Consider the following 23,727-nt stretch of genomic DNA (forward strand, 5'->3'; position numbering starts at 1 on the left):
TCGTTCTCATTTCCATAACATTTGCCCCACTACCAACCACGTTGAGTCATGAGAACTACAGTGACCTCAGAACACTTCTTTCCTTTATTTTCTATCAAAGAAATAAATCTTGAATAATCTCAACTAACTGCTTCTTTCTTAAGGTCCAATATACCACATTGGTCTCAGTGGACGTTAATCATCATCATCATCATCATCAATAATTATTATAATTAATGTGGTTGTGCATGTGATTGATATACACCTATTATTATTATTATTTATTATTATTATTTAATTGCTATTATTATTATTTAATTATTATTTATTATTTGTTATTATTTAATTATTATTATTATTATTTAATTATTATATATTATTATTATTAATGTTATGAATTATTATATGATATTATTCTTTAAATATTGATATTATTTATTTATTACACCGTAAGGTATTTCCCTTTGAAATGAACTCCCCTCTTATCTTACCTATCTTACTATGATCCTTCTAATCTGTTGTTAGACAATTAAAATGTTTGTCACCGTTGGATCAAACATATAATTGAAACTCAAACCATCTATTATGCTTCTTTGTAGAACTTAGACCATCTATTATGCTTCTTTGTAGATTTTAGGGTTTAGTAGAGGAGCCGAGAGAAGACTCGAAGCGGAGCGAAGGAAGTGGAGCCTGAAAATGATTTGGATCTTCTACATAAGGTGTTGGAAGCCTTGCGTGATTCTCCTAGTCAATAGAGTGTGATAGAAGACATTGAAGCACAGATGGGTGTTGTATACTCTGTCTTGGGGAAGCATGCTGAGGCACAACATTTGTTAAGGAATGCCATTGCAAAATTGAGGGCTAGCGGGGAGATGAGATATGTCTTCTTTGGCATTGTTTTGAACCAAATGGGAATAGCTTGTGTGCAGTGCTATGATATAAATGAAGCTGTAGATTTGTTTGAAGATTCAATGTATTATAGGGTTTAGTAGAGGATCCGAGAGAAGACTCGAGGCAGACCCCGAACATGCTTTGGGTCTTCTTCATAAGGCGTTGGAAGTCTTGCGTGATGCTCCTGGTCAACAGAGTGTGATAACAGGCACTAAAGCACAGATGGGTGTTGTATACTCTATCTTGGGGAAGAATGTTGAGGCACGAGATTTGTTAAGGAATGCCATTGGAAAATTGAGGGCTAGTGGGGAGATGAGATCTGTATTCTTCGGCATTGTTTTGAACCAAATGGGACTAGCTTGTGTGTAGTGCTATGCTATAAATGAAGCCGCAAAATTATTTAAATAATCAAGGTTGATTTTGGAAGAGATCTGCAGTCCCTATCATCCTGATATGCTTGCTGTCTATAGCAATATGGCTGGAACATATGATGCAATGGGCAGGTGAATAAATTTAAACTTTTTATTGAATTGCCTCCATGGTGGTAATTGTAGTTTGATTTTGATTTTGAGTTCATTGCTTCAACATAAATCCAAGCTTTTTAGGCATTCACATTCTCATGGTGGCTTGGGAGGTCTACACAAGTTTCTTAGGAATTTTGAATCATTTTCGATGATTTCACTCATAGACAGGTTGAAAAATAAAAACTTATTGACGGTTGTTTTAGTATCTGCATGTCTTTTTAAGACCTTGAGATTCTTAGTCAAATCATTATGCTGAAGTGAAAGCAATTTTTTGGTGGGTAAACATAACACGTCCATTATTTTGACACTACATACACTTAAGTCCTCCAAGTTTTCGATGAATCCATTATACTGAGGCATTTTCCCTGTGCCTTTTCTTTTCAACTAGTCTGAACATCTTCACTTTACCTCAAATCAGTTCTTCACACTAAAAAAATATTCCATGTACTATTTAGCAAAATTTCAATGGAACATTCACCATTATATCTTACATTTATGTTGTTTCTCTATATATATTTGTCATTTTAAAAGTTCTTAAGATTTTTGTAGTAAATTATACTTTGGGATTACATTCGTCGATAAATTTCTTTATGGAATGAATAACTTTATCTCATGTATAGGTTGGATGATGAAATTGGTGTATTGGAGCATGTGGTAGGAATTAGAGAAGAAAATTGACACAAAAGACATAGATTTGGATGTTGAGAAACAAAAGCTGACATAGCTCTTGAAAGAAGTTGGCAAAGCTAAAAGTTGGAAGGAAAAATCCCTTCAAAGCATACCTAGTTCTCAGAATAAGAAAAAGTAAGACATCAGAGGATAAAACATATGATTATAATCCATAAGATCATCTACTGTATGGAAATTAATTAAATTAGAAGGTATCTATGCATTATTCTTTTGTGACAGATTGTTGTAGGACCTTTAAGAGTCTAATAAAGGATTGATATAACTAGACACTGTTGGTTTTCAAGGTTCCTAGAGTCTATCTATAGATTTTTTGATTGATTTGGAAATTTCATACTTCATTATATATAAAATTTCATTAAACAAAATAGCATGAGGATGCCTAACAAGGACAGAGTTACATTTAGTCCCCAAGTTTGGATAGTGCAAAATAGAGAGAAACCTAAAAAAAATGTGCTTAGAAAAGTGATCTATTTGAAGTTTGAACCTGTATGCTACTCTAAAATGTAAATAATGTTGACAGGAAGGTTATATATATATATATATATATATATATATATATATATATATATATATATATATATATATATCGAGAGAGAGAGAGAGAGAGAGAGAGAGAGAGAGAGAGAGAGAGAGAGAGAGAGAGATATGAGCGCTTGTTTTTATAATGAAAATAGAGGGTTATATTTTATAAATGTTAAAGATGCAAAAAAAATATCTTTATTTCACCTGTCCTCCTCCATGTGATCTTGTGCAAATACAAGATTTTAATGGCTACACCAACTAAGTATCATCAGGCTTTGTTACACTAACATGAATTCTAACTCAGTATAATTAGGCTTTAACACATTAACGTACATTGATTTGAAGACGTGTTTCAACAATATCATTGAAATTGCAAAACAATTCGAGTGATTAATTTAATAACTTAGTACATATGGAATCCATTTTATTCAAGCTTAATACAATAATTTAGTTAGTTCCTCGTATTTCTTAAAACTCGATAACTTCAAAAAAAGAGCACAACATCCCGACATTGGAAATGACTAGATGGAATACTCCTTATGGTGAGTTTTTCCTTGAGTGGTATTTTGGTATGCTTCTTGTTCATGGAGAGAGAATCCTAACAACGGATGAAGCCATTTTTCATGGCACTGGTGGCAATTTTATGGTGGGTCAACAGAACAAGTCCATTAGTTTGCCCCTCTGCATACCCTAAAGTCCACCAAGTTTTCAATGAATCCATTATACTGAGGCATTTTCCCTGTGCTTTTTCTTTTCAACTAGTATGGTCGTCTTTACTTTACCTCAAATCAATTCTTCAAACTCACAAACTATTCCATGTACTAATTAAAAAAATTCAATGGAACATTCACCATTATATTTTACATTTACGTCGTTTCTATATATATATATGTATTTGTCATTTTAAAAATTCACTAGATTTTTGTAGTACATTATACTTTGGTATCACATTCCTCTATAAATTTCTTTCTAAAATGAATAACGTTATCTCATGTACAGGTTGGATGATGCAATTGGTGTATTGGAGCATGTGGTAGGAATTAGAGAAAAGAAACTTGACACAGAAAATACAGATGTGGATGTTGAGAAACAGAGATTGACATAGCTCTTGAAAAAAGCTGGAAAAGCTAAAATTTGGAAGGCAAAATCCCTTCAAAGTGTACCAAGTTCCCATAATAAGAAAAATTAAGACATTAGAGGATAAAACATATGATGATAATCCATAAGATCATCTACTGTATGGAAATTGATTAAATCAGAAGATATCTCTGCATTGTTCTTTTGTGACAAATTGTTGTAGGACCTTGAAGAGTCTAATAAAGGACTGATCTAACTGGACACTGCTGGTTTTCAAGGTTCCTAGAGTCTATCTATAGATTTTATGATTGATTTGGAAATTGCATACTTCATTATATACAAAATTTCATTAAATAGAATAGCATGAGGATGCCTAATAAGGATAGAGTTACATTCAGTCCCCAAGTTTGGCTAGTGAAAAATAGAGAGAAACCTAAAAAACAATGTGCTTAGACAAGGTGGTCTATTTGAAGCTTGAACTTGTATCTAATGGCCTCAGGATGGGCCAGGTACTGCTACTATTCTATCTTTTGATGATCTGGTTTTAAATAACATTTCTTTGAACAAGGATTGGATTTGTTAATATTCTTCATTGTCTAAACGTTGTCATTATCGTACCGATTTTATAAAAACTGTACAATTGCAATCCATTTTCATTATGATCTAGTCTTTTGGCTTTAAAGTGTATTGTTGTCATGGGGTTTATTAGATCTTATATATTAAAGCATACCAAGATAGTTTCACTTATCTGTTCTCAATAACTGAAATTTTGTCTTTGGCTCATTGCATAAAAAGAATAAACCCTCTCAGATCTTCAACCATAAATTAGTCTTCAGAAGAAACAGAGCTAACCTATAGAAAATTTACTCTATTATAAATAGAAAAAAGTGCATTGCCAAATCTAAGTGCAGAAGCTGCAAGTTAAGAAAACTACAATTTTTTTCTCTTTATATTGGCATTGCTTTGTGTTGGTGATCATATTTGAAAGGCTCATTTTAGATATATTATAAGGCACGGTTACATTTATTCTAAATAGTTAGGTGGTTTTATATATAGTTACAACTTTATATTTAGTTTTATAGGTTGAATTAGGAAAAACATGGATATTTATATTTAAAATTTCGGTTTAACATTTTGGTGAAGTACCTATATATAGATCAGTTGTTCGTTTTGCAGTGTTTCAACCCACATACTCAACGCCATGTTTCAATTGCAAAAATTATTTAAATGTTTCTTTACCAACTTGATTGAGTCTTCCCGCTCCATCTTGGTTTGTGTAAAAAATTATTTACAAGGGAATTTATGTAACATTTTATTATATTTATTTGCAATCACATTCTATGTAAGAACCATTTCAGGATATTTTGTAAATTTTCATTTTTGTGATTGTCCTAGTTCATATGCTACTCTAAAATGTAAATAATGTTGACAGGATGGTTATATATATATATATATATATATATATATATATATATATATATATATATATATGAGCGCTTGTATTTATAATGAAGATAGAGGGTTTTATTTTATAAATGTTAAATATGTGAAAAAAAATATCTTTATTTCACCTGTCCTACTCCTCTATGTGATCTTGTGCAAGTACAGGCTTGTAATGGCTATGCCAACTCAACATAATTAGTTTTTGTTACATTAACATGAATAAAAGATTTTAATGGTTACACCAACTCAATATCATCAGGCTGTGTTACATTAACATGAATTCAAATTCAGTATAATTAGGCTTTATCACATTAACGTACATTGATTTGAAGACGTGTTTCAACAATATCATTGCAATTGCAAAACAATTTGTATCATTGCAACTATATAAAAATTCATTGTGATTAATTTAATAACTTAGTACGTATGGAATTCATTTTATTCAATATTAATACAAGCATTTAATTAGTTCCCCGTATTTTTTCGAACTACAGAATTTCAAAAAAAGAGCACAAGATTCCGCATTGGAAAAGACCAGCTGGAATACTCCTTATGGTGAGTTTTTCCTTGAGTGGTATTCTGTTATGCTTCTTGATCATGGAGAGGGTATCCTAGCAGCAGTTGAAGCCATTTTTAGTGGCACTGGTGTCAAGCTTTCTGGAAAAGTGTCTAGAATACATTGGCATTATGGAACTAGATCCCATGCTCCTAAACTCACTCTTGGATATTATAATACCCCATTCAGAGATGGGTATCAACCATTAACTTCCATGTTTGTGAGACATGGGTTGTGTCATGCGGAAAGAGTCGATAGTGCGGACAAAACCGACCTCCCTAGAAGCTAAGGCTTTCTAGTGACAAACAAGACAAATAAACACTACCTTTCTCTAAACATGCATTCAGAATACAAGTAATCAGGTGATTGTAACATACCTTTAGTCCAACGCTTTGTAGTAGTCCAGCCTCGCCGATCCGGATGAGCTCCTCCTTCTCTTCGAAACCTGCATTCGCTAACAAGCCAAAAGATTAAATAGCACCTGATAAACTCATAAAACAATACATATCCATCATACAGACCAAGGAGTATATGAAACAAATCATGAATAACAATCTGTTGAGAAAAATGAGTTCATTTGCATTAAGTGGAAACAAAGGAAACCATTACAACCTGAGCCTTGGTGTTGTGCAGGTCCCTCCTAGGGTCCAGCAAGAGTTCTCCTTTACTTTGATCAGCTCACCCACTTCCAAATAAGGCTAGGAAAGGATGGGAATCTCTCCTCTCAAGCTCTATAAGTGAGTCCTAATTCCAACAGCATCTACCCTTAGGAATGTTCAGCTTTCAACCTCCCCTCCCTCTGGCCCAATGCCTGTATTTATAGTGCTCTAGAGGAAGTTATTCAGGTCCACCATCAATGGGATAAGCCCCTCTTTGGATGGGATAGCTCCCCTCTTGATGGGATAAGTTCCTCTTTCATAGGGATACATGAACCATCTGGAGGCGCTCAATACACGTCAAACAAGCTTCTAGAATGCTCTAGAAATGACCACAAGTAACTTTTTTGAAGTGAAACTTGCGCCTTTTGACCTTTACAGGAGTACGCACCCACCCCTTTACAGACAGAGCGTACAAGTACGCAGGTATTGTGAACTTGGGGTGCGTACACGCAGGTAAGGCTAAGAGAAACTGCGTACCCAGAGATATATAGATTTTTAAAGAATTTCTCTCTTTCTTGGAGTTTGACATGAAGAGCAGAGGTATGAGACTTGCCAAGGAGGATAGTATGACAGTTGATGGAGCCATACTAACTGCAAATAGTCATGGTGACAAATTTTAGTGTAACAGATTGCCCCCTAAAGTGCGAAGCTTGTAGTAGATTAGGGTTTCATATCATCTAGGAAGGGTGAAGTACTTTATCATTTCAAGGATTATCTTGTGGAGAGCCCAGTCGGAACCTACAAATATTCAACACAAAATACATATATAAGATCATATCATCGCTGAGGTAGGCATTCCCATACTCAGATTGAAAACTTTAACTAACAAACTAACTACTGCTATGATACAGGAATGATTTCGCAATACATCATAATCATAGACTCTTGTAGACACAGTATGGACGCAGTCATCTGTTTATGATTAGTCTACTGTACAATGAATACAAAACTCCTCGCAGCCTGGATGGTGGAAACTAGATCCAGGGTCTTCATTTCTACTTCCCGAAAAGGTACGATTCTATCCATGCGAGTAAATGAGTTGATGTCGAACATGGTAGAAACCACTTGATTACCAGTCGATGATGTAAATTGTTAACACGTGTGAGAGAGACCACCAGTGATGTCAATGGTTCTCAAAGTACCCAGTACAATCCATGAGATGTGAATGAATGAGTTGATGTCGAACATTTCACGGAATCCTTCGATCGAAAGTGAATGATGTAAACCGTCGTCAAAGGCGAGAAACCTGCCATTGATGCATGCAGATTTCAAGGTACTGACAATTTCTAGGTCATCTTTCTAGATAATGTGCTGATGTCGATAGAAAGTGACCCATTGCAGGCAAGCCCACAACACGAAATCATAGATCAAGTTGAAGAAATGTAGCTGTAAGGACTGACTCAGGGATGGTCGAGATGGATGACGGGTATTTTGCAGATGAATGGTTTATTTACAGTGGCCTCTTGAACACATAACGACACAACAGATGGCTTGGTGACATTTGACCCAAAGTTAATACCCGGCTGAAGACTTTCAATGTGGTTTGATCAACTGTGAGGCAAAGGATTTCCTAACCCAGGTGAATGAAAAGTGTCGTGTTCAAGAGTGGTGATAAGGTTTCTTCTGAGACAAAGGATAACAAATAGGCTCATTTTTCTCTCTTTTCCCCCACCATTTCTGGCAAGTACCTCTTTATTTTTTACAATCTTGAGGAGGATAACATATGCTTGATTATAAGCTCATCCTTCGGATGAGTCCAACTTAGTTTTGATTCGAACCCTAAGAAGGAGTGGTTCGTTCCTGTTTGTAATCGAACAGGTCCTTTACTGTGAAATTTTAACAAGTCCAGTATAGGAGAAACTCGACTTTTTTCAATTTTAGAGAGTCTGAAAAAACTTAAGAAAACTCCAGGGTTGAACTTTTTCATAAATTTGTGTCTCCCAAGCCCGAAAAAGTATAAAATAATACTTGAGAGAACCGCTTGATCTTGCGACCAAGGAGTACTTTCATGATTAGTGTCTTCGACCTGAAAAGTAAAAAGCGATCAAAGACACGTCGTTTTATTTCCAGTATCGAATTTGAAACGACAAAAATCTGGCAATCTTTTCCTGTTTTTACGGTCAAAAAAGGGCTATAAGGGGACCGTCTTTTAATTCCGTTTTAACGAGTGTAAAAGAAACGCTCGGCAATCTTTTCATATTTTAGGAGTATGAAAAGGGCTTAAAAGAGAACTCCAAGGTTTCACTTTTTCGTAAGTTTTAACGAGTTCGAAAAAATGATAAAAATGTACTCATGGTTTTCACTTTTTCATAAGTTTTAATGAGTTTGAAGAAATGATAAAAATGTACTCATTTGGCCGACTTTCAATTTAATTTACGAGCAGGAAAAGACGGAAAGAACTCGGCATTTTCATTTGTTTTACGAGAATGAAAGATAGGAAAATAATCTCGGGATTTTCATGAGTTTAACGAGTCTTGAAAATAACTGAAATTGACTCGAGATAGGTTTCATTTTTACAAAAGCTTGAAACAGAGAAAAACTATGCTTCAGAGTAGTTTCATGTTTACACAAGCTTGAAACAGAGAGAAAACTGTGCTTGATGCCCCCTAAGCATAACTGCTAGAGCGCAAGACAAGGAACTATGCTCATGACTACTCTCTACAATCTACCTACTTAACCTACCCTTGTTTCATTTTTTAACGAGCTTGACACAAGACAAGGAACTATGCTCAAAAAGTTTGCATGCCCCCAGTATAATGATGCAAAGCGAGGTACATGCCCCCCAGGCTTCATTGCATTCAACCAGATGGATGGAATGAAGGTTTACTTTCAATATTTAACTTGAAAAGGGAGTTGTTTCATTTTTAAGGAGGTTGACACAAGAAAAGAACTATCCTCATACCTGATTCATTTTTAACGAGGTTGACTCAGTAATAGGAACTATCCTCATACCTACTTTCTACAATCTACCTACATATCCTAAAATCTAGCTGATTCATTTTTTAATGAGGTTGACTCAGCAAAAGAACTATCCTCATACTAGCATGTTCCATTTTTTAACGAGGTTGATACAGGAAAAAACTATCCTCGCACACACTGATTCATTTTTTAACGAGGTTGACACAGTAAAAGGAACTTTCCTCACCAACTGATTCATTTTTTAACGAGGTTGACACAGGAAAAGAACTGTCCTCATACTCACTGATTCATTTTTTAACGAGGTCGACACAGTAAAAGGAACTTTCCTCGTACTCAATGATTCATTTTTTAATGAGGTTGACTCAGTAAAAGGAACTATCCTCGTACCCTTGTTTCATTTTTAAACGAGCTTGACACAAGACAAGGAACTTTGCTCGAAGTACCTTGTTTCATTTTTTAACGAGGTTGAGACATGAACAAACTATCCTCGCACCCTTGTTTCATTTTTAAACGAGCTTGACACAAGACAAGGAACTTTGCTCGAAGCACCTTGTTTCATTTTTTAACGAGGTTGAGACAGGAACAAACTATCCTCGCTACATCCAGTTCATTTTTTAACGAGGTTGAGACGGGAACGAACTATCCTCGCACACATTGATTCATTTTTTAACGAGGTTGACACAGTAAAAGGAACTTTCCTCACACCTGATTCATTTTTCAACGAGGTTGACTCAGTAACAGGAACTATCCTCGCACCTGATTCATTTTTTAACGAGGTTGACTCAGTAACAGGAACTATCCTCATACCTGATTCATTTTTTAACGAGGTTGACTCAGGAAAAGAACTTTCCTCGTGACCAACTGATTCATTTTTTAACGAGATTGACACAGGAAAAGAACTGTCCTCATAACAGCCTATTTCATTTTTTAACGAGGTTGATACAGGAAAAAAACTATCCTCGTCAACTGATTCATTTTTTAATGAGGTTGACACAGGAAAAGAACTATCCTCAGACACACTGATTCATTTTTTAACGAGGTTGACACAGTAAAAGGAACTTTCCTCACCCTCCAATTTCATTTTTTAACGAGGTTGATACAGGAAAAAACTATCCTCGCGACCAACTGATTCATTTTTTAACGAGGTTGACACAGTAAAAGGAACTTTCCTCACACCTGATTCATTTTTTAACGAGGTTGACTCAGTAAAAGAACTGTCTTCTGACACACTGATTCATTTTTTAACGAGGTTGACACAGTAAAAGGAACTTTCCTCACCCTCCTATTTCATTTTTTAACGAGGTTGATACAGGAAAAAACTATCCTCGCAACATTGATCATGGCTTCCAACTGGAAGAAAGACATGTCAATGGACACACCTTGATCATGGCTTCCAAGAGGTCTTCATCAGAAGGAAGAATACTTCTTTGGAAGGAACACATGTCAAGGGACTCAAAAGGGATAAGAACATCGTGTTCAAGTAATCCCATAGAGTTTTCCATGTCAATTACCGGATCTAAATCAAAGGAAGATGAGCAAACAATGAGAGGTTCACTTACATCAGTAACTGAAAACATGGGACCCGTTGCCACATAATTAACCCGTGGCAGGGTAGATACCACTTGAGAGTCAGGAACTTTTAGGGCTGTCATATTATTGGTAGTTGAAACAAGACTAGGGAGCGAAAGCTGGTCTACAGTCACAATACTGCCATTGTGAGGGAAAGACATCACGTGAAAGAGTGTCGATATGACAGCTTTCATTGCATAAACATAGTCTCGTCCAAGGAGTAAATTGAAATCCAAGGGACCTCGAACTACCATAAGATCAATACAAACATTTTTACCTTCCAAGGTAATAGAAAACTTAGGAAGGATCCCTAAAGGTTCACTAATGGTTCTGTTAAAATCTTTCAGATTCTACGTAATAGGCGCAAGCTGAGGGGAACCCAAAGCTTTCCAAACAGTTGAGGATAAAATACTAACAGAAGCACCTTCATCTACCTGAGTATGATGTATGTCCCTACCACCAGCCTTGACAATGATTTGGAAAGGGATGGAGGAAGGAAGACGAGGTTCTGTCAATCTATTCCAATCAAAGGAAAAGACCTCAGTACTTGGAGGGGGTTCTGTAGAAACAGGTGAAATGCCCCCCGGCGTAGAAGAATCTGATGTAACAAAAAGAACCTCAGCGGTATGAAGTTCACTCTCTAAAGGGAAAGTGGGATCGACCGAATGTGAAATTGAATCGACCACTTGATCAACTAATGGATCATCAACCTGGGTGACATGAGTTTCACTCTCCAATGGAAGAGTGTGATCGACTGTACTTGAATTTAGATCAATCACTCCGTCAGTTGACGGTAGGTTGGGAGAAAGTTTACGGTGACCAGTTGGAAATTCTTGCTGTGGAACAGTAAGGTTTTCCAACAATTTTGAGGCTTCATCCATGTGAGGGCAAATGTGAGTTTGATGACTCCCTTTGCATAACTTACAAGGAAACCTAACTTTACCCTTTTTCCCAGGAACCTGACTATCACTGGTTGATGGATCAATGGAAAGTTGATGAGATTTTTCTGACCATACTTCCAAGACCTTTGGAATACCAGGACAATTGACAAGGAAGTGGTCACCCTTACAAAGCCTGCAAGGGTATTTGGGTTTACGATGCATGTTGGAGTTTTCCTCAACACAACTAACACTTACAACCACGGTTGGTTGGTTGAATTCTTTCTTATCTTGCTTCTTCTTCTTCTTCTTCTTCTTCCCTTTCTTCTTCTTCTTAGACACCTGGTTACTAGCATCAAGGCTTTTACCAAGCGAAGAGGAAGAAATGGAGGAAGAAAAATTAGGCGAAGAAGGTAAAGGGTCAACAGAAGGTTGGTGATGTTGAGATGGTGAACTCTGTTGAGGTGAAGCATTCGGTTGAGGTGGAACAATTGGAGTATTTTGGGCCAACGAAGTTGAAAATAACCATATCGGTAAACCTATTGTAAATCCAGGTAATGACAAAGTAGCCATATAAGGAGGACCAACATTTCCAAAGTAAGGAAAAGTACTAGGATTCTCATTAGGAGGGGTTCCTAGGTTGGTAAATTCCGGAACATTTGCCATTATATTCAACTTCAGTGAATTTTATTAACAATTTAAAACTAAAATTAAGAATTCACAATTCACACTTAACAATGAAAATTCACAATTCACACCTATGGTCTCTAAAAGTAAAAACAAACAAATTAACACACGCTATCAAATCTAGGAGTCAAACCACACAAAAACAGTAGCCTTCCGGACCGAAAACACTAGTTGGTGATGAAGCCCAACATTGTCGAATTCAGTACAGAAGTGGCGGGTGGAACAGTTACCCCGGCAACCTGCTTAATGAATAGACCGGCACAAGTTCCTCCACTTTAACCGTCTCAAGTGAAGTGAACCCCCTGGAAAATCCAAGTGAGTCTAGCCGACGTCTGCTCCAGCTACAGTGGGATCTTCCCTCCACCGTCACCTTCGGTAGAACCCTAAATATAATGGTCACTAAGGTCACCAATAGCAACAAATACACCTGGGGGAACAGTCTACGACCCGATAGCACGCAAGGGCAGAGTAACAAGCTCATTCCCCTTGCCGGCTCCTTGACAATAATCCAAGGTTTACCAACAAGTGACCCCAGGCTCCTTGACAATAATCTGAGGTTTACCGTTTGTAGTACGTGCGTATCTGGCATCTTTCCCAATGAAGGAGGATTGATCCCCTCACTGGTTCGGACACGGTCTCGTGCTTCTCCTTTAAGAGGAGCTTTCCCAGAGCATAAATGTAACTATTGGATTTATCCTACCATAAGATGAGCTACTTGTTTGGTTTTACTGTCTTGGAGAGTTAATTACTCTCCTACTCCAAGACACTAGCCTAAGCTATGTTGGTGTTTCAGAGCCCTAGAAATGTAAAAATTACTAGATGAATTTTAATTAAGCGTTGTGTTATTAAGGCTGTTATTACTCAAAGGGGTAAATGGATATGAAACCAATGGTGTTATGACCCGACTCAAAACTGAATGCAATCGAATATGATAATGTAATCCTTTCAATTCGATGAATCCTAACTAAAGTAAGGAGAGAGTTTCCATTCACTTCCAACAATGCAAAAATTGATCACTAAGAGAAAATATAACAAATTCTCTAATGCACTAATTTCATCAAGAAAAACTAATGCAAATCAATCCCAAAATAGTTTTTATTTTATTTTTATTTTTGTGTAAATTCAAATCAAAGAAAAATGATCTAAATCTACGATTGATTTTTCAGAATGTAAACTATGCAATTGTAATCTATGCACAATTCACTTGAAAAGTATGCAAATGTAATCTATGCACATTTTTCATTCATATTCCGAAAATGAGAATTCTAATTATGCAAATGTGATCTATGCAAGAGAATTCTCAAACACAAGACGATTCTAATGTAATCTAAGAACCAATCAAGTGCAAGTCGAGAAAATTGGGCAAGAGTTCCAAAGATCAAAAATAAAAACACTAAAAGGCGATTAACACTCATACACAATTTAGCCCCCCCCCCCCGGCGAATTAGGGGGAAATTTTTTTTGCAAAAACAAAAGCAAAAAGATGCAAAATTGTGAAAGGACTGAGACAAACCTCCAAGTAATGACCAAAGGAAATCAAATTAAGAATTTCTCGAAAAAGAGACTCAAAACACCCAATTGATGAAAGCTTAAAGTAGGAATGCTAATGAAACAAGCTTAGATGAAGACTTCTGACAGGTAACCAGTGGATCTGGGCAGCAAAAACAAATTAAAAACAAAATCTAAAAGATAAAAAAGAAAAAATTGAAATTTTCTAGGCTTTTGACAGGGGTACGCAGGCAGCCTGTTTGCACAGGTGCAGGTACGCTCTGTGTACAATGCTGCAGTGCGTACAGGTACGCACTGTGCTCAACGCAGAGGCTGCGTACTTCTAGCAAAACCAAGAAAAACTAAAATCTAATTTAACACTAAGCTATCCCACCCAAATGCACAGTCAAACAGCCAAAAACTAGAAAACAAACGACTTTTCTCAAATCAAAGTTTCACACAAAGGAAAAATCATTCACATCAATGGAGTTCCCCAGTGGAGTCGCCATTTTGTCATGCGGAAAGAGTCGATAGTGCGGACAAAACCGACCTCCCTAGAAGCTAAGGCTTTCTAGTGACAAACAAGACAAATAAACACTACCTTTCTCTAAACATGCATTCAGAATACAAGTAATCAGGTGATTGTAACATACCTTTAGTCCAACGCTTTGTAGTAGTCCAGCCTCGCCGATCTGGAAGAGCTCCTCCTTCTCTTCGAAACCTGCATTCACTAACAAGCAAAAAGATTAAATAGCACCTGATAAACTCATAAAACAATACATATCCATCATACAGACCAAGGAGTATATGAAACAAATCATGAATAACAATCTGTTGAGAAAAATGAGTTCATTTGCATTAAGTGGAAACAAAAGAAACCATTACAACCTGAGCCTTGGTGTTGTGCAGGTCCCTCCTAGGGTCAAGCAAGAGTTCTCCTTTACTTTGATCAGCTCACCACTTCCAAATAAGGCTAGGAAAGGATGGGAATCTCTCCTCTCAAGCTCTATAAGGGAGTCCTAATTCCAGCAGCATCTACCCTTAGGAATGTTTAGCTTTCAACCTCCCCTCCCTTTGGCCCAATGCCTGTATTTATAGTGCTATAGAGGAAGTTATTCAGGTCCACCATCAATGGGATAAGCCCCTCTTTGGATGGGATAGCTCCCCTCTTGATGGGATAAGTTCCTCTTTCATAGGGGTACATGAACCATCTGGAGGCACTCAATACACGTCAAACAAGCTTCTAGAATGCTCTAGAAATGACCACAAGTAACTTTTTTGAAGTGAAACTTGCGCCTTTTGACCTTTACAGGAGTATGCACCCACCCCTTTACAGACAGAGCGTACAAGTACGCAGGTATTGTGAACTTGGGGTGCGTACACGCAGGTAAGGCTAAGAGAAACTGCGTACCCAAAGATATATAGATTTTTAAAGAATTTCTCTCTTTCTTGGAGTTTGACATGAAGAGCAGAGGTATGAGACTTGCCAAGGAGGATAGTATGACAGTTGATGGAGCCATACTAACTGCAAATAGTCATGGTGAAAAATTTTAGTGTAACAGGTTGATTTTCAATTTTATTTGCATTGAAATGAACGATTGGGAACAACTACGAGATGCACAATGCTCCCTAGAGAAACTGATCAAACAAGTCATCCTTGCAACTCAGAAAGTTGGGGCCCCTCTTGTTGGGGAGAATGCTCTTCCAAGATTTGATCAAGATGCATACGATCAGATTGTTAGGAATGCCAATCTATGACTGCCAAAAGATGGTCATAACACCACAATGGAACCCATGTGTGCATTCACTTATTTGAGAATGAACCAACATTTGTTCTAGCCTGAAAATTGGAGGTTATTTGTCTCATTTGTTAGAAAAATGGCACAAGGAGGGGCCTAAAATTCATGGGAGCAAGAACACAAAGATACAAACTCATTTGTCTATGCTACAATCCCATTGGTCCAAGAGGCTATTGCACTCTTGCATAATTAAGCCTAAAGCTTACCTTTTTTGAAGCAGGCAAAATCTGAATGTAAAACATATTTATTGTTGGAATTAAACTAATGTGTTATTTCACCTATCCTACTCCTCCATGTGATCTTGTGCAAATACAAGCTTGTAATGGCTATGCCAACTCAATATAATTAGTTTTTGTTACATTAACATGAATACATGATTTTAATGGCTATGCCAACTCAGTATCATTAGGCTTTGTTACATTAACATGACTTCCAACTTAGTATAATTAGCCTTTATCACATTAACATACATTGATTTGAAGACGTGTTTCAACAATATCATTGCAATTGCAGAACAATTCGTATCATTGCAATTGCAGAACAATTCATTGTGATTAATTTAATAACTTAGTACATATGGAATTCATTTTATTCAAGCTTAATACAAGAATTTAATTAGTTCCCCATATTTGTTCAAACTCCAGAACTTCAAAAAAAGAGCACAACATCCCGACATTGGAAAAGACCAAAACCCAAGCATTGGAAAAGATAGAAATTGAAGCTAGCATTAGTGTTGTGAATTTCTTGGCAAGAATATAAAGCTATAGTAAGAGGACGAATAACTGAAACAATTATAAGCTTGGCCCATGTACTGCACTACCTCTTAAAAAAATTTGTTGGGTTTGATGATTGTCTATGTTACCTAAACATGATGGTTTCAAGCTTGTATACCCATATTTATCCACAGAGGTAATGCAGTAGAAACACTTATCCTAAATCAGTAGCATAATTCAATACATTTTGAAGGCTTTGAAGTCACTACAGATATGATGTAAAACAGAGCTCTTGTATACTAGCATCATATCCCATGTTATTATAATTGGTTTGAAGTGAGATAACATGTTCCATATTGATGAGTAAGTGCAACAAAGGAGGCATGTTTGTGGAGTGTTGCTGTTCCAGAATAGAAAAGTCAACCAATGGTTACAAATAGTGATTTGATATACAATGAGTATATGATATAAAGTTATAGTAAGAGGACGAATAACTGAAACAATTATAAGCCTGACCCATGTACTACACTACCTCTTAAAAAAATTCGTTGGGTTCGATGATTGTCTATGTTACCTGAACATGATGGTTTCAAGCTTGTATACCCATATTTATCCATAGAGGTAACGCAATAGCAACACTTATCCCAAATCATAATTTTGATGTGATGCTCTCAAGAAAGGTTTTAGGACTTTCATCCTGGTTATAGCCAAAATGTGCAATATTCCAGAAGCCCTACCTTTTCCTTGTCACTCCAAGATCTATGGAAGAAAACTCATCAGCTCTCCAATAGTTATGACACGAGAACAGGGCTATGTTTGAGGATCCTAGTGTAGAATTTGAATTTTAAAGACTTCAAGTTGACCCTGTTTATGTTGATGATTTTAAATAAGTTTAAGCCTCAACCTGGTCTATATTTTTTACATATAGGTATAAATGGGATATCAAACAGTTCAATATGTATAGTGAAAAGAGCACCCAAGTCTAGAAATCGATTTATGATGCATGATAAACTTTTGTAGCAGTTTTCCAGTGTTCCTTGTAGCATAATTCAATACATTTTGAAGGCTTTGAAATCACTACAGATATGATGTAAAACAAAGCTCTTGTATCCTAGCATCATATCCCATGTTATTATAACTATTTGAAATGAGATAACTTGTGCCATATTGGCGAGTAAGTGCAATGAAGGAGGCATGTTTGTGGAATGTTGTTGTTCCATAATAGAAAATTCAATGAGAATGATGATGAGAATGTGGGTAGGTGCCTAATAAGCATGTGTTATGTTTGAGCCTTGATCATCATCAAATCAAAATCAAAAACTGCCTAGAAAATTATGCCCTTTTTGCCTTAGATTCCTTGGACAAAACCCAGAAAAAATCAAAAGGGAATTTCTCTTATTTTGACTTTGGATTTTCGGCCTCTTGGGAGCTGCTCTCTGGCTGCATCTGCTGACTTTTGGTCTATTGGAAAGTGCCCAGAAAATTTTTCCCTTTTAGCCTTAGACTCCTTGGAAAAAACCTAGAAAAACCCAAAAGGGAATTCCTCTGATTTTCGCTTTGGATTTTTGGCCTCTTGGGAGCTGCTCTCTAGCTACATTTGCTTACTTTTAGCCTACTGGAAAGTGCCCAAAAACTACCCAGAAAATTATTGCCTTTTAGCCTTAGACTCCTTTGAAAAACCTAGAAAAATACAGAAGGGAATTTATTTGATTTTGACTTTGGATTTTCGGCCTCTTAGGTGGCTAAATCAACCTCTATGTATTTATGGATGCCCAGAAAACATGCAGTCCCTTCCTCTGTGTGGCTAGCTGAGTTGGGAATCATTGCTGGAAACTCCTGCAATCTCTATGTAACAACCTCCCTGGGGCGGGCATGGATGGTCCCTCGAGGTAGAGGTTGAATCTTCCCTGCGGAAGACTTGTGGCTAAATAGTCGGTAGACTCGCTAAGCAATAGAGCATACAAGAGTGAGTTTGTTTGTCAAATATTCAAAATGAAAAAAAAATGAGTATTGATCTCTCTTTATAACTCCTTAGCCCCCCTTAGCCTCATATGGGCCCCTCCATCCACCCATTCGATTTTCCCTCCAAGCATATCGAATGGCTAATTCAAACTCCTATGTGGGTGGCCCCCACATTCCACGAGCAGCTAAATAAAGTTGATTTGGCCCTTAAGTCCCTAAGTTGAAAGTGTGGGGCCCTCTTCCTTAGTAAAAAATGTGAAAAATTGTGTAGTAGAACCCTGTTACTAATGTGTTTGAGAAGGGACATGATAGTCCTCCCCTCCCAAATGTTGCTTTCGCTCAAGCAACCTTAGTTGGGTGCTCCAAAATATGTTCACCATCCCAGGTGGCATCCTCATCTATCAAGTTCTTCCAATGCACCAAACATTGCTTGTCCTTAAGAAATTCCTGAACAAACACCCTCTCTGTCGGTGGACCCCCACTATCACTGCAAACTTTACCAAGGTCCCAAATGTTCAATTGGATCGTCCTAGATTATTGTACTATCCTATAGTGAAGGAGTCCCTCGATACCAGGATCCCAAGCCAATCCTCCCAACATGAAGTCCCGCTTTCTCCACTCACTATCCTACAAGATATGGGCATTAGAACCCCTGTGTCTATCACTAATAAGTAGAGCATCCTGACGATGTAAAACTCTGCCCAAATCCTCATGAAGTTGCTCTACCGAATAGTCCATCTCATGCAATACAAGAGTAAACCCCTAAAGATGCAATCCAATCCTGGTGAAATTGAACCCTCGTCTACCCAGGCCTTCCTTAATCTCCTCCTGTCGATCACCCTGCCACACCGGTGAAGTTCCCCACACCATCAATGAATCACTAAAATCAAATGGAATATTTGCATGACCCTCCCCGGTAGAAACCAACTCACCTCTATGGGTAGTTGAACTACTCACCCTATTATGCTAGAATTCCCTGCCCATCGTAGAAGGAACCTATCCTGCTGACATCGTGACACCCTGGTCATGAATGACTGCCTAGCATGCTCAGACAAGAACCTCCTCTCCCATAACTCTCAACAATAATCTATATTATGATAGAGGCTAGGCCAATCTTGCCAAAGTGACTCAATAATGCCAGTGCCCATCACTCCATGGCTAACCCAAATCACGAACAACAATATGCCTTGTCCTATATTGAGGACTTCAGTGATTGCCCATGTGTCTTCCTATGAACAAATCAGTCTGCTTGTTATCCTGACCATGTTCACTGAGGAGTGGAGTATCCCACCAATCCATTGGATCCCTAGATCCCATAACCATACTAGAGGTCCACAAACCCCAATCCTCCCTCTCTGTCACTATGATATGCTGCTAGTTGTTGGGACCCCTTTGTGCCCCGTCTCTACCTCTTGTAGGTATCCAATAGGTATGCACAAAGCACCAAGAACTCATGCCACAAATATCCATCTATTTTGTGCCTGCCAAATCACACAATGAGATATGCTATCCTAGCTCCTGATGATGTGCTCGGGTACTTCCAGAAGCCTAGGCATCATCCTGCCAAGAAGGACTACTGTCAACCACACCTCATGCTCCCCTAATGCCCCAAGCCGCCCAACTGAAAAAGCACCATGTAACTCCCTCTCGATCACCTCCCCAAGTGTGACCCTAGGGGTGGAACATATGCTACCTCAACAATCAACCATGCCATCCTAAATCTATAACCGTCAACTTGTGCACCTACCAAGTGGCTCAATTAGAGAGTCTTCTCTCAACCCATGACACGTGGTGTCTCATCCAAGTGCCTAGGGTGAATCCCCCATGCCTTGCTGCCTGAATGGAGAGTTTCAAAGTGAAATAACCAAACTCTCTGCGATTGTAAGAAACACTGGAGGATGATGGGTGGGTATGTCCCAAAGAGTATGATCAAGATTCTGCCGAAATGCTCAAGACTAATCCTATGGACGACCCTCTCTCTGCCTCGGATCTGCTGATAACTCCCTCGAGGCTCTGCCTCCACTAAACATGGTGGCCCCAATTGCTCGACAATGTTCTCATGGATCCTCAGTGAGTTGCGTCCAATGGCACACCTATTATCCCTGTCCATAAGTCTCCCTGGAGGCAAAGTTCCAAGAGTCCGTTGTACCATATCATGTGTCACTGCATACCACCAAGTACCATTGCACTCCATGAAATGCCATTGTATGCCGCAACCTATCCTTGTACACCACTAGATACCCCCGACTACGGCTATACCATCATGTACCCTCCTCTGTCCTTCCTATGTCACTACACCTATCACTCCCCGCACGTCCTCAATGCGATGTGAGTCACTCCTCCTACCCCACAGTCTAAACCGGCATGCTATGGTATACCACCATGTATCTCCATTCTCCTCTACAGACCACTACTCCTCGCTACATAGACCTGCACACCACTGGGTGTTATGGCCTCTAATTGGGTCTGTTTGCATCAGGGCACATCCCTCTATATAGCATTGAACACTACGGCCTAACTCTGTGTAGTCTTGCGTACCACTCCATACTATCATACCACCCTGTAACATATGGTATCTTGCATGTGCCAAAGTGTCTGCCACTCTGATAGTGACCCCACCATGATGCACATCATGTCCCCTCGTCCATCCTGGTAGACCTTAGCTCCCTAACTCCACTCCTGCTAAGGGGGGATCTCTGCTGTGCCGATCATCTGTGACCCCTGGGTCCTAAACCTCAATGGGAGAACATCGTCTCCATACAATATTTGGTCTGGTGACCTAACCATGCCACCTCTTCCTACCAACTCTTGCTAGAGTAAGCTAGTCACCCTGTGACTCCATCAGCTGTCAATATGCCAAGACAACTCATGAAATTTGTATGCTCTATTGTCAAACCATCTTGTCACTAGTGGTGACTGGGGCTCTAGTGGAGATATGAAAATGTGGGTGCACTCAAGCATCAAACCCATCCCATAGCTACTACCATCACCTACAAGCTCTATGATGTGATGGAAAATCTCACCTGGATCCCAAAAATAGTCCTACCCTCGAGTCCCTCTTGTAATCCATGGCCTCTGCTGACATGTGGCCATGGATGTATTCAACTACCTAACCTATTCCATCAAGTACCAACTCAGTACCTCTCGCCATCCAATCCTAAAGGAGGGATCGAATGTGTAATCCTCTATGGAAGGAACAAGTCCTCCAAGCCGATGTGGTATCATGCTCAGCTCAGTCCTGCTAACTTGTCCACCACCTCGGGTACGTTTAGACAACTCGAAATCCCTCAATCCAATGCATAAGGGCGGGTTAATAACATTATATACCCCACCAGTGGGCCTCCGAAGTGAACTATGCTGAAAACCCAATGCATGACCTCTATGCTGCCCCTCATCAATGGCTAGCCCAAGGAATGGTTGCACATCCTCCTCCATCACGAGCTCGACATGAGCCTTCGACTGCTCCTCCATAGACAACCCAATATGCACGATATGCTCACCATTTAGTTGTAGGTGACTATGGTATGGCAAATCCGTCATAGATCTGGAGGCCTCTGTACCTATTGGCTCCTCAACAACAGTGAAGCTGCCTTTCAGCACCTCACCGACCTGTGGTGCATTGTTATCACCTGAGAAATCAGTCATAATGCCGAATAACTCATCAATGGATGACGCCTCATCAATGGGTGTATGCTCAACTATCTCTTTGCCAACCATGGCCCCTTCAACTACTCTTTCATGTTTTTCTTAATACTTCTCATCATCCCTGCAAAATCCCAGTGAATCTCCATTGGTTTGTGCATACCCCTTAGTTCACAGAATTCCTAAAAAGAGAGGGATTCCTGAATGCCATGACCCAATGATTGGTATGCCCTCCAAATTTCCCCCAATAACTCCAAATCAGTTGAAATCATGTTCGGATTCCCAACTGAGGAATGAATCAATATCTTCCCCACATCAATCATCATTTGCTGTATCCTCACCGCTTCATAGGTGACTGCCATGTTGTTTGATTTTAATCTTTCCCACAGGCTGAGCCAATATTATGGCTCTGATACAAATGTAATGCTCCTAAATAGGAATTTAAGTGATAAACCAATTAAACAAACAGTGCAATAGTGGAAAATTAAAAGCTTTTAGCAAACACCCATGAAACACTGTAATACTGGAACTATTGAGCCATATATTATGAAATATGAGAGCATGAGTATAATATATAAATGGAGTAGTGCACCTAGGCTTGTCACAAGGACAAGCTGGACCAAACCCAAGTGGTAGAATAGCTGGAAAGATTGTTGTTCAGTTGCTGCTCTACTATGCTCTGCGTTGTCCCAGTAAACTACTGATTTGCTGACTTCGACCTGCTGGAAAGTGCCCAAAAACTGCCCATAAAATTCTGCCATTTTAGCCTTAGACGCCTTGGAAAAAACCCAGAAGGGAATTTCTCTGATTTTGACTTTGGATTTTCGTCCTCTTGGGAGCTGCTCTCCGACTACATCTACTGACTTTCGGCCAGTTGGAAAGTGCCCAAAGACTGCCCAGAAAATTATGCCCTTTTAGCCCTGGACTCCTTGGACAAAACCCAAAAAAAATCAGAAGGGAATTTCTCTGATTTTGAGTTTGGATTTTCGGCCTCTTAGGAGCTGCTCTCCACCTGCATCTGTTGACTCATGGCTAAACAACCGGTAGACTCGCTAAGCAGCAAAGCATACAAGAGTGAGTTTGTTTGTCAAATATTCAGAATGAAAACAAAATGAGAGTTGATCTCTCTTTATAACTCCTTGGGCCCCCTTAGCCTCATGTGGGCCCCTCCATCGACCCATTTAGTTTTCCCTCCAAGCATATCGTATGGTTAATTCGAACTCCTATGTGGGTGGCCCCCACATTCCACTAATAGCTAAATAAAGTCGATTTGGCCCATAAGTCCCTAAGTCGAAAGTGTGGGGCCCTCTTCCTTAGTAAAAAATGTGCAAAATTGTGTAACAACACCTTGTTACTAATGTGTTTGAGAAGGGACATGATAGCCAATATGGTTGCAACACTATGAGCTTTTATGATACTGGGAGGGTCCTATGCCAATTTGATATTATATGTCCCTCAAAGGAATCCTACAATTGATCATAAGCTTTGGAAAATTGCTCTGGCACAAAATTGTACAAAATCCAAACACATATGCAAGTGTCATTAGAAATACCTGGGCTCTGATTTCTTACTGGCATTTATTTCTAAATTCTATGCATTTATTTCTACTCACCCAAAATTGGAAGAATGGATAAAATGGTAAAAGTTTAAACTTTAAATATCAACAATGCAAGCCTTAGGTTAGGATACCAGGAAAGTATTTTCAATATCATAATACTTATGTTCATTA

General features: G+C 38.5%; 1 pseudogene; it reads left to right on the forward strand.

Moving 5' to 3' along the window:
* Positions 1 to 5,710: 5,710 nt before the first annotated feature.
* Positions 5,711 to 15,874, forward strand: LOC149181119 (beta-amylase 1, chloroplastic pseudogene; annotated as a pseudogene).
* The last annotated feature ends 7,853 nt before the right edge of the window (positions 15,875 to 23,727 follow it).

The sequence above is a fragment of the Pinus tabuliformis genome, chromosome 3_2, assembly GCF_031772625.1.
Source record: "Pinus tabuliformis cultivar Carrire ecotype Pingquan chromosome 3_2, CPIR1, whole genome shotgun sequence".
NCBI lineage: Eukaryota > Viridiplantae > Streptophyta > Pinopsida > Pinales > Pinaceae > Pinus > Pinus tabuliformis.